Source organism: Cyprinodon tularosa, unplaced genomic scaffold, assembly GCF_016077235.1.
Source record: "Cyprinodon tularosa strain WSP-4 unplaced genomic scaffold, ASM1607723v1 ctg719, whole genome shotgun sequence".
NCBI lineage: Eukaryota > Metazoa > Chordata > Actinopteri > Cyprinodontiformes > Cyprinodontidae > Cyprinodon > Cyprinodon tularosa.
Genome location: NW_024039473.1, coordinates 53161 through 65733, shown reverse-complemented (window position 1 = coordinate 65733; position 12573 = coordinate 53161).

Sequence of the window (12573 nt, the reverse complement as noted above, 5' to 3'; positions counted from 1 at the left end):
AGAGATTGTTGACCACAGGTAGGAATGATTTCCTGTGGCGCTCTGTGGTGCATCTGGGTAATCTGCCTCAGCTGCTTTCATCCTCCTCTCATCTAAGATGATTCCTAAAACTCCCATTTTAACGCCTTCAGCAAGCAATATAGCTGGAGGTCATCTGCATATACATGATAAAAGACATTGTGGAATTTCCTTATTATGGGCCGAGAGGACGGACATATAGCAAGAACAGAAGGGGCCCCAGGACAGAGCCTTGAGGCACGCTTCTCTTTAGGTTGCTGGGCTCTGACATTATGTGGTTAAGCTAAAGCTCTTATCAGCCAGATATGAAATAAACCAGAGTACAGGGCTCAACATCTACACTAGTCATCTTCTGTTACCAAGTATCAGGTGGTCAACCATGTCGAAAGCCAAGGAGAGATCTAGCAGGACCAACACTGTACATTACCCTGAGTCAGCGGCCATCTTTATGTCACTGGACATCTTCAGTTACTGGTTCTGTGGAAAACCAGACTGAAGTTGGTTTGTTGTAGATTTTTTCTTACACGAGGAAAAAGCTGCAGAGCGACCATCTTTACCAGTAATTCAGTCAGGAACAGGAGATTAGATATTTGCCTACAATTCTTTAGATCTGGGTTCTCTAGATTCTCTTTTGATTCCACAGCAGCAGCTTGAAGCGAGAAGAAGATAAACCAGAAAAACGTGAAAATGAAACTATTCTGTCAGCCATGTTTGATTATTCCAAAGACACCGACAAAAAGCTTAAACTGGCGGCACATCTGCAGGACGGTGAGACGGTTTTATTTTAGCAACCAGTACTGCAACATTTTTAAGAGACACTAGACTCCTTTTAAAAGACTCGATGAAGTCTGCTACAAGATGAAAACTTAATGTTATCTGCTACAGGTCAATATCTTTATGCGATCAGTTACGAGTTGATGACTTGATGCAATATACAGCAAGGTAATATCTTCTACATGAATGACTCGCTGCATTCTTATAAATGTCAATGACTTGATGCTGCTCCATGTCACTAGCTAGATACAATCTGCTCCAAGTAAATTACTTTATCTAATCTGCTCCATGTCAATGATTTGTTGCATTCTGCTCCATGTCAATAACTTGTTTCAATCTGCTCCATGTCAATGACTTGTTTCAATCTGCTCCATGTCAAAGACTTGATTCAATCTGCTCCATGTCAATGACTTGTTGCATTCTGCTCCATGTCAATGACTTGATGCAATCTGCTCCATGTCAATGACTTGTTTCAATCTGCTCCATGTCAATGACTTGATTCAATCTGCTCCATGTCAATGACTTGATGCATTCTGCTCCATGTCAATAACTTGTTTCAATCTGCTCCATGTCAATGACTTGTTGCATTCTGCTCCATGTCAATGACTTGATTCAATCTGCTCCATGTCAATGACTTGTTGCATTCTGCTCCATGTCAATGTCTTGATGCAATCTGCTCCATGTCAATAACTTGTTGCATTCTGCTCCATGTCAATGACTTGATTCAATCTGCTCCATGTCAACGACTTGTTGCATTCTGCTCCATGTCAATGACTTGTTTCATTCTGCTCCATGTCAATGACTTGTTTCAATCAGCTCCATGTCAATGACTTGATGCATTCTGCTCCATGTCAATGACTTGTTGCAATCTGCTCCATGTCAATGACTTGATGCAATCTGCTCCATGTCAATGAATTGATACATTCTGCTCCATGTCAACGGCTTGTTGCAATCTGCTCTATGTCAATGACTTGTTGCATTCTGCTCCATGTCAATGACTTGATTCAATCTGCTCCATGTCAATGATTTGATGCATTCTGCTCCATGTCAATGACTTGTTGCAATCTGCTCTATGTCAATGACTTGTTGCATTCTGCTCCATGTCAACGACTTGTTGCAATCTGCTCCATGTCAATAACTTGTTTCAATCTGCTCCATGTCAACGACTTGTTGCAATCTGCTCCATGTCAATAACTTGTTTCAATCTGCTCCATGTCAATGACTTGATTCAATCTGCTCTATGTCAATGACTTGTTGCATTCTGCTCCATGTCAACGACTTGTTGCATTCTGCTCCATGTCAATGACTTGATGCAATCTGCTCCATGTCAATGACTTGTTGCATTCTGCTCCATGTCAATAACTTGTTTCAATCTGCTCCATGTCAATGATTTGATGCATTCTGCTCCATGTCAATGACTTGTTGCAATCTGCTCTATGTCAATGACTTGTTGCAATCTGCTCTATGTCAACGACTTGTTGCAATCTGCTCTATGTCAATGACTTGTTGCATTCTGCTCTATGTCAACGACTTGTTGCAATCTGCTCTATGTTAATGACTTGTTGCAATCTGCTCTATGTCAATGACTTGGTGCAATCTGCTCCATGTCAATGACTTGGTGCAATCTGCTCCATGTCAACGACTTGGTGCATTCTGCTCCATGTCAATGATTCGATTCAATCAGCTCCATGTCAATGACTTGATGCAATCTGCTCCATGTCAATGACTTGGTGCAATTTGCTCCATGTCAATGACTTGTTTCAATCAGCTCCATGTCAATGACTTGATTCAATCTGCTCCATGTCAATGACTTGTTTAAATCTGCTCCATGTCAATGACTTGATTCAATCTGCTCCATGTCAATGACTTGTTGCATTCTGCTCCATGTCAACGACTTGTTGCATTCTGCTCCATGTCAATGACTTGATTCAATCTGCTCCATGTCAATGACTTGTTGCATTCTGCTCCATGTCAACGACTTGTTGCATTCTGCTCCATGTCAATGACTTGATGTAATCTGCTCTATGTTAATGACTTGTTGCAATCTGCTCTATGTCAATGACTTGGTGCAATCTGCTCCATGTCAATGACTTGGTGCAATCTGCTCCATGTCAACGACTTGGTGCATTCTGCTCCATGTCAATGATTCGATTCAATCAGCTCCATGTCAATGACTTGATGCAATCTGCTCCATGTCAATGACTTGGTGCAATTTGCTCCATGTCAATGACTTGTTTCAATCAGCTCCATGTCAATGACTTGATTCAATCTGCTCCATGTCAATGACTTGTTTCAATCTGCTCCATGTCAATGACTTGATTCAATCTGCTCCATGTCAATGACTTGTTGCATTCTGCTCCATGTCAACGACTTGTTGCATTCTGCTCCATGTCAATGACTTGATGCAATCAGCTCCATGTCAATGACTTGTTTCAATCTGCTCCATGTCAATGACTTGTTTCAATCTGCTCCATGTCAATGACTTGATGCATTCTGCTCCATGTCAATGACTTGTTGCAATCTGCTCCATGTCAATGACTTGATGCAATCTGCTCCATGTCAATGAATTGATGCAATCTGCTCCATGTCAATGACTTGTTTCAATCTGCTCCATGTCAATGACTTGATGCATTCTGCTCCATGTCAATGACTTGTTGCAATCTGCTCCATGTCAATGACTTGATGCAATCTGCTCCATGTCAATGAATTGATGCAATCTGCTCCATGTCAATGGCTTGTTGCAATCTGCTCTATGTCAATGACTTGTTGCATTCTGCTCCATGTCAATGACTTGATTCAATCTGCTCCATGTCAATGATTTGATGCATTCTGCTCCATGTCAATGACTTGTTGCAATCTGCTCTATGTCAATGACTTGTTGCATTCTGCTCCATGTCAACGACTTGTTGCAATCTGCTCTATGTCAATGACTTGTTGCATTCTGCTCTATGTCAACGACTTGTTGCAATCTGCTCTATGTCAATGACTTGTTGCAATCTGCTCCATGTCAATGACTTGATGCAATCTGCTCCATGTCAATGACTTGGTGCAATCTGCTCCATGTCAACGACTTGTTGCAATCTGCTCTATGTCAACGACTTGTTGCAATCTGCTCTATGTCAATGACTTGTTGCATTCTGCTCTATGTCAACGACTTGTTGCAATCTGCTCTATGTCAATGACTTGTTGCATTCTGCTCTATGTCAACGACTTGTTGCAATCTGCTCTATGTCAATGACTTGTTGCAATCTGCTCCATGTCAACGACTTGTTGCAATCTGCTCTATGTCAACGACTTGTTGCAATCTGCTCTATGTCAATGACTTGTTGCATTCTGCTCTATGTCAACGACTTGTTGCAATCTGCTCTATGTCAATGACTTGTTGCATTCTGCTCTATGTCAACGACTTGTTGCAATCTGCTCTATGTCAATGACTTGTTGCAATCTGCTCCATGTCAATGACTTGATGCAATCTGCTCCATGTCAATGACTTGTTTCAATCTGCTCCATGTCAATGACTTGATGCATTCTGCTCCATGTCAATGACTTGTTGCAATCTGCTCCATGTCAATGACTTGATGCAATCTGCTCCATGTCAATGAATTGATGCAATCTGCTCCATGTCAATGACTTGTTGCAATCTGCTCTATGTCAATGACTTGTTGCATTCTGCTCCATGTCAATGACTTGATTCAATCTGCTCCATGTCAATGATTTGATGCATTCTGCTCCATGTCAATGACTTGTTGCAATCTGCTCTATGTCAATGACTTGTTGCATTCTGCTCCATGTCAACGACTTGTTGCAATCTGCTCTATGTCAATGACTTGTTGCATTCTTCTCTATGTCAACGACTTGTTGCAATCTGCTCTATGTCAATGACTTGTTGCAATCTGCTCTATGTCAATGACTTGTTGCATTCTGCTCTATGTCAACGACTTGTTGCAATCTGCTCTATGTCAACGACTTGTTGCAATCTGCTCTATGTCAATGACTTGTTGCAATCTGCTCCATGTCAATGACTTGATGCAATCTGCTCTATGTCAATGACTTGTTGCATTCTGCTCTATGTCAACGACTTGTTGCATTCTGCTCTATGTCAATGACTTGTTGCAATCTGCTCCATGTCAATGACTTGATGCAATCTGCTCTATGTCAACGACTTGTTGCAATCTGCTCTATGTCAACGACTTGTTGCAATCTGCTCTATGTCAATGACTTGTTGCAATCTGCTCCATGTCAATGACTTGATGCAATCTGCTCTATGTCAACGACTTGTTGCAATCTGCTCTATGTCAACGACTTGTTGCAATCTGCTCTATGTCAACGACTTGTTGCATTCTGCTCTATGTCAATGACTTGTTGCAATCTGCTCCATGTCAATGACTTGATGCAATCTGCTCCATGTCAATGACTTGGTGCAATCTGCTCCATGTCAATGATTCGATTCAATCTGCTCTATGTCAATGACTTGTTGCATTCTGCTCTATGTCAACGACTTGTTGCATTCTGCTCTATGTCAATGACTTGTTGCAATCTGCTCCATGTCAATGACTTGATGCAATCTGCTCTATGTCAACGACTTGTTGCAATCTGCTCTATGTCAACGACTTGTTGCAATCTGCTCTATGTCAATGACTTGTTGCAATCTGCTCCATGTCAATGACTTGATGCAATCTGCTCTATGTCAACGACTTGTTGCAATCTGCTCTATGTCAACGACTTGTTGCAATCTGCTCTATGTCAACGACTTGTTGCATTCTGCTCTATGTCAATGACTTGTTGCAATCTGCTCTATGTCAATGACTTGTTGCATTCTGCTCTATGTCAACGACTTGTTGCATTCTGCTCTATGTCAATGACTTGTTGCAATCTGCTCCATGTCAATGACTTGATGCAATCTGCTCTATGTCAACGACTTGTTGCAATCTGCTCTATGTCAACGACTTGTTGCAATCTGCTCTATGTCAATGACTTGTTGCAATCTGCTCCATGTCAATGACTTGATGCAATCTGCTCTATGTCAACGACTTGTTGCAATCTGCTCTATGTCAACGACTTGTTGCAATCTGCTCTATGTCAACGACTTGTTGCATTCTGCTCTATGTCAATGACTTGTTGCAATCTGCTCCATGTCAGTGACTTGATGCAATCTGCTCCATGTCAATGACTTGGTGCAATCTGCTCCATGTCAATGATTCGATTCAATCTGCTCTATGTCAATGACTTGTTGCATTCTGCTCTATGTCAACGACTTGTTGCATTCTGCTCTATGTCAATGACTTGTTGCAATCTGCTCCATGTCAATGACTTGATGCAATCTGCTCTATGTCAACGACTTGTTGCAATCTGCTCTATGTCAACGACTTGTTGCAATCTGCTCTATGTCAATGACTTGTTGCAATCTGCTCCATGTCAATGACTTGATGCAATCTGCTCTATGTCAACGACTTGTTGCAATCTGCTCTATGTCAACGACTTGTTGCAATCTGCTCTATGTCAACGACTTGTTGCATTCTGCTCTATGTCAATGACTTGTTGCAATCTGCTCCATGTCAATGACTTGATGCAATCTGCTCCATGTCAATGACTTGGTGCAATCTGCTCCATGTCAATGATTCGATTCAATCTGCTCTATGTCAATGACTTGTTGCATTCTGCTCTATGTCAACGACTTGTTGCAATCTGCTCCATGTCAATGACTTGTTGCAATCTGCTCCATGTCAATGACTTGATGCAATCTGCTCTATGTCAATGACTTGTTGCATTCTGCTCTATGTCAACGACTTGTTGCATTCTGCTCTATGTCAATGACTTGTTGCAATCTGCTCCATGTCAATGACTTGATGCAATCTGCTCTATGTCAACGACTTGTTGCAATCTGCTCTATGTCAACGACTTGTTGCAATCTGCTCTATGTCAATGACTTGTTGCAATCTGCTCCATGTCAATGACTTGATGCAATCTGCTCTATGTCAACGACTTGTTGCAATCTGCTCTATGTCAACGACTTGTTGCAATCTGCTCTATGTCAACGACTTGTTGCATTCTGCTCTATGTCAATGACTTGTTGCAATCTGCTCCATGTCAATGACTTGATGCAATCTGCTCCATGTCAATGACTTGGTGCAATCTGCTCCATGTCAATGATTCGATTCAATCTGCTCCATGTCAATGACTTGTTTCCATAAGCAGTGTTTTCATGTTGGATTCTTGGTGAATAATTAGCTGCTTAAAGGAGAAGAACCGCAGAAGATGAACGTCTTCCTGAGAAAAGCAGCACGCCATTTGTGGCCCAGTTCCCCTGATCTGCAGACCAGAAACTGAACCGCTGATGAGATAAGGACTCCCAGCTGGAACCTCCTTCATTTATTTTAATCGCCGAATGTGTTTTCTGCAGAAGATGGTAAATCAGCTGCATGGTGGCAGATTTCACAGCCAAACCGAGACCTCAAATCAGGTCCTGCCGACCCGATAGGACGTCCTGCGGGATGAAATAAAACCCGGTCAGGCCCAATTTACATTTTATACAGCGATTAAAATAACTGCGGATCTCCGGCCCGTATGACGGGGTTCTGCAGACATTCTTCAGCTCGCTGTGGATTCGATCTGCTTTAAATAATGAGAGGAGCTTCGTTTTTCTGCACACGGATTCCTGACTGCTGTCCGTCTCTGTGGCCCACCGCAGATCTGGGTTCAAACCAGCGGAGGGAGGACTGCTGCAGCATGCAGGGAGTTCCTCACCGGTTCTCAGGCTCAAAGTGGATGAAAACACTGGAGTTATAAACACAGCTGGTCCCAGTCCCAACAGAGGAGGTGGAACAAACTGGTTTCCTCCCAGTTCCAGACAACTGCTGTAGGATCCGATCAGCTCCTAAAGAAAGTTTAGATATAATCTGGTTTAACAACAACGGACTAAAGATGATCCTGTTGGGTTCAGAAGTCAGTTGAGATGCTTGAAGCTCTCAGATCCTGCAGGATTCGTCAGACTGGACCTCATGACGGTTGATGGGAACCAGTTTAGCTGCTGATTGTTTGTGCAAACCTTTCCCACCTGAAGGCCGGCCGTATTTTCCCAGCAGCCTCTGATCCCTGCAGGGGAAATGGCTGAGCTGTCACACCCTGCGTACTGTAAGCTAACCCTCACCAGCAAAATGCCGTCATTTGTGATAATTGGCCTCAGTGATTTTATTCCTGCGCAAATCGTCCATGTCTGTAATTTGTCAAGAAAAACATCCGTGTTAAATTATCCGAAGTACTTTCATTAGCAGAGCGGCATCGGATCGTCTCCGCCTGCCCGCCCGCCCACTCCTCTCAGCGCCCCGTGTTTGTCGGCGCTCCATCGCTGGAGCTACCTCTGAAGTTAATGAGCAGCAGGTTTTATGGGAGCAGCTGAGCTCGTTAACGGCTCCAAACATTCAGCTACTGAAACATTTTGTGACCCGCTGCTGGTTTAACTGGGCAGAGATGATCTTCTGCAGCTGAACAGCTTTAATTAGACAGAATGGACGAGCTGTTTGCTGTAACTGACCCCTGAGGACGAAAAAGGGGTTTCTGAAAAACACTTTACGGCTGATTTGGGTTCAGAAAAAAGATTTCCACTTAAGCTAAATAAAAACTTCTTGGTATCTGAGTTTTAAAGTGCATGAATTGAAGAGAAATGATCTCTGCAGGACCAGCATGCCAAGCAACAAAGGCATCAATCCTCAATTCTGATTTTTTTGTTTAATCCGATTCTGGGTGGTCGTTATTATTTCCAAATATATGCGACTTGCATGTGATCTCCTGTGTGAACTGCATTCATACAACTTTAGTCTGCCTCATGCGTAATAGAGGACGCAATGATGTCATAAGGGAGGGTGCTCTGTGTTTCAAAAGTAAACATGGATGGCAGCGATAAGCATGCTTGTAGCAACAGTGGAGAGGAAAAACTCCCTTTGAACAGGAAGAAACGTCCAGCAGAACCAGGCTCAGTGTGAGCGGCCATCTGCTGAGGCCCACTGGGGTTCAAGGAGACAGAAGCAGACATAGAAAAAGAAGCATAGATACAAAAGGTAACTGTCAACCAGCTCCACAGGCGGCCCCGTCCAGGAAACACACAGCCAGGCAGACGAGCTCCGAGCCAGCTCCCATGTCAGAGGCTGAAGAGAGCACATCCAGTTAGTCACAGTCAGAGAAACAGGACTACACTGGAAAACAGGCCAAGCTCCAACATCTAGGAACAAAGGTGTTGATGGCAGCAGCACAGCTGATATTTCTCTCCAGGATGGAGTCACAGCCAAACAGGAACAGACCAGATGAAGCTACTATGAGAAAAAGCAGAGAGAGCAGAACGTTAGAGATTGAACTAACAGATTCTGCAGAATGGGAGAATAGAGATAGAATGAAGCAGAATGATGAAAAAGGGGTCCCTATGTCCTCCAGCAGTCTAAGCCTATAGCAGCAGAACTATAGAGATAGATCAGGATAACCTGAGCCACTCTAACTAGAAGCTTTATCAAAAAGGAAAGTTTTAAGCCTAGCCTTAAAAGTAGACAGGGTGTCTGCCTCACGGACTAAAACTGGTAGTTGGTTCCACAGGAGAGGAACCTGATAACTAAAAGATCTGCCTCCCATTCTACTTTTAGAAATTCTAGGAACCACTAGTAAACCTGCAGATTGAGAGCGAAGTGCTCTGTTAGGAACGGAGGTACTTCAACACATCACACCAATCACCTTTGATCTAACAAGCCAAAAAAGCTTTGTTTACATTTGTTACACTTTTAGCGGCACTGATTCAGGTGGATGAAATAACCCAATCAATAAGGCACACTTAATACATTCCTGTTTCCTTACACGTTGCTCTCCATTGTTTACTTTCCTGATTACTGTCACACTGGTGACATCATCAACGCTAACCCAGCGTGTTGGTGTCACCAGACATGCAGAAACAGGGGGACTGAGGCCACACAGATTGCCATTTCTCAAACCCAGCTTTCTGTGCCAAGTGGAAAGGAGCAAATAATGATTGTTAGCGCGTTAACTCACGTTTGAAAAACTTGCATTAACCTGCTAATTAGAGTAAGAAAGGGGCTCCTATTGACTTAATTATGGTGGCCATAATGGGGGCCATGACTGCCACTGTGATAAGGGACATGATGGATTCTATGATGGAAACTATTAATGACGCCATGATTGGGGCTGTAATGGGTGTCATGATGAGTTTCATTTTTGAGGCCATGCTGAGATTCATGATGGTGGCCATGATTGGGACAATGGTGGGGGGGGCCATGATTGGGACAATGGTGTGTGTGTGTGGGGGGGGGGGGCATGATTGGGACCATGGTGGGGGGGCCATGATTGGGACCATGGTGGGTGTGTGGGGGGGGGAGGGGGTTGGGCATGATTGGGACCATGGTGGGGGGGCCATGATTGGGACCATGGTGTGTGTGTGTGGGGGGGAGGGGGTTGGGCATGATTGGGACCATGGTGGGGGGGCCATGATTGGGACAATGGTGTATGTGTGGGGGGGGAGGGGGTTGGGCATGATTGGGACCATGGTGGGGGGGCCATGATTGGGACCATGATGGGGGGGCCATGATTGGGACAATGGTGGGGGGGCCATGATTGGGACAATGGTGTATGTATGGGGGGGGAGGGGGTTGGGCATGATTGGGACCATGGTGGGGGGGCCATGATTGGGACCATGATGGGGGGGGCCATGATTGGGACAATGGTGGGGGGGCCATGATTGGGACAATGGTGTATGTATGGGGGGGGAGGGGGTTGGGCATGATTGGGACAATGGTGGGGGGGGCCATGATTGGGACAATGGTGTGTGTGTGTGGGGGGGGGGCATGATTGGGACCATGGTGGGGGGGCCATGATTGGGACCATGGTGTGTGTGTGGGGGGGGGAGGGGGTTGGGCATGATTGGGACCATGGTGTGTGTGTGGGGGGGGGAGGGGGTTGGGCATGATTGGGACCATGGTGGGGGGGGCCATGATTGGGACCATGATGGGGGGGCCATGATTGGGACAATGGTGGGGGGGGCATGATTGGGAGCCGGGGGGGGCGTGATGAATTCAATGATTTGGGCTGATTGGGCCATAATGGAGGCCATGATGAGTTCATTGCAGGTAACCAAGTTGGATGCAGTGATGGAGGACATGATTGGGGCCATAATGGGGCACCATGATTGGTGCTATGACAGGGGGCGATGATGAATTCCATGGGAGGGGGTCATGATTGAGGCCATAATGGGGAAATGATAAGTTTCATGTTTGGGGCCTTAATGGGGGGATGAGGAGTTTCATGTTGGGGGCTATGATTGGGGCCATGGTGGGGGGTATGATTGGTGCTATGATAGGTGGTGATGATGAATTCCATGGTAGGGTGTCATGATTAGGGCCATCATGGGAACCATGATCATTTCATTGGTGGTGGCCATGATTGGGGCCATTATGGGGGCCATAATGGGGGCCATGAGGAGTTTCATGTTAGGGGCCATGATTGGGGCCATTATGGGGGCGATGAGGAGTTCATTGCTGGTAGCCAAGTTGGATGCAGTGATTGGGGCCATGATGGGGGCCATAATGGGGGCCATGAGGAGTTTCATGTTAGGGGCCATGATGGGGGCCATAATGGGGGCCATGAGGAGTTTCATGTTAGGGGCCATGATTGGGGCCATTATGGGGGCGATGAGGAGTTAATTGCTGGTAGCCAAGTTGGATGCAGTGATTGGGGCCATGATGGGGGCCATAATGGGGGCCATGAGGAGTTTCATGTTAGGGGCCATGATGGGGGCCATAATGGGGGCCATGAGGAGTTTCATGTTAGGGGCCATGATTGGGGCCATTATGGGGGCGATGAGGAGTTCATTGCTGGTAGCCAAGTTGGATGCATTGATTGGGGCCATAATGGGAGCCATGAGGAGTTTCATGTTAAGCGCCATTATTGGGGCTGTAATGGGGGCCATGAGGAGTTTCATATTGGGAGCCATGATTGGGGCCATTATGGAGGCCATGATGAATTTCATGTTTGGGGCCATGATTGGGGCCGTAATGGGGACCATGATGAGTTTCATATTGGGAGCCATGATTGGGGCCATTATGGAGGCCATGAGGAGTTTCATGTTAGGGGCCATGATTGGGGCCGTAATGGGAGCCATGATGAGTTTCATGTTTGGGGCCAAGATGGATGCAGTGATGGGGGCATGATTGGGGCCATAATGGGAGCCATGAGGAGTTTCATGTTAAGCGCCATTATTGGGACTGTAATGGGGGCCATGAGGAGTTTCATATTGGGAGCCATGATTGGGGCCATTATGGAGGCCATGAGGAGTTTCATGTTTGGGGCCAAGATGGATGCAGTGATGGGGGCATGAATAACGCTGTGATGAAGGCTATTCTGAGTGCCATGATGGTGGCCATCATGGCCACCATCATGCAGCCACGTCAGTCACACTGAAGGCTTTTATGAAGGGAAACCACCCAGCTGCAGCCATCCTTCGAGATCTAAATACACCCTCGACATTCTGTCTTTCAGTTTATCTGAGGGCCAGTAAAAACCGCTGCTTCTCAGTAACGTCTAACTTTAATCTAGGCTGACAGTAAATCTCTGACCTCTTGATGTGTTATTGTCGAGGCAGAACAATTTAATCTGTGATTCATTTCAAAGCCGTCCTGTCATTACTGCTATTTATACAGAGTTATCTGCTTACAACATCTGATGCTAAACTTGCCTTAAAACCAAGTCTGAACACAAGGTCTAATCACCGACATCGTAAAGCGGTTTAAACTG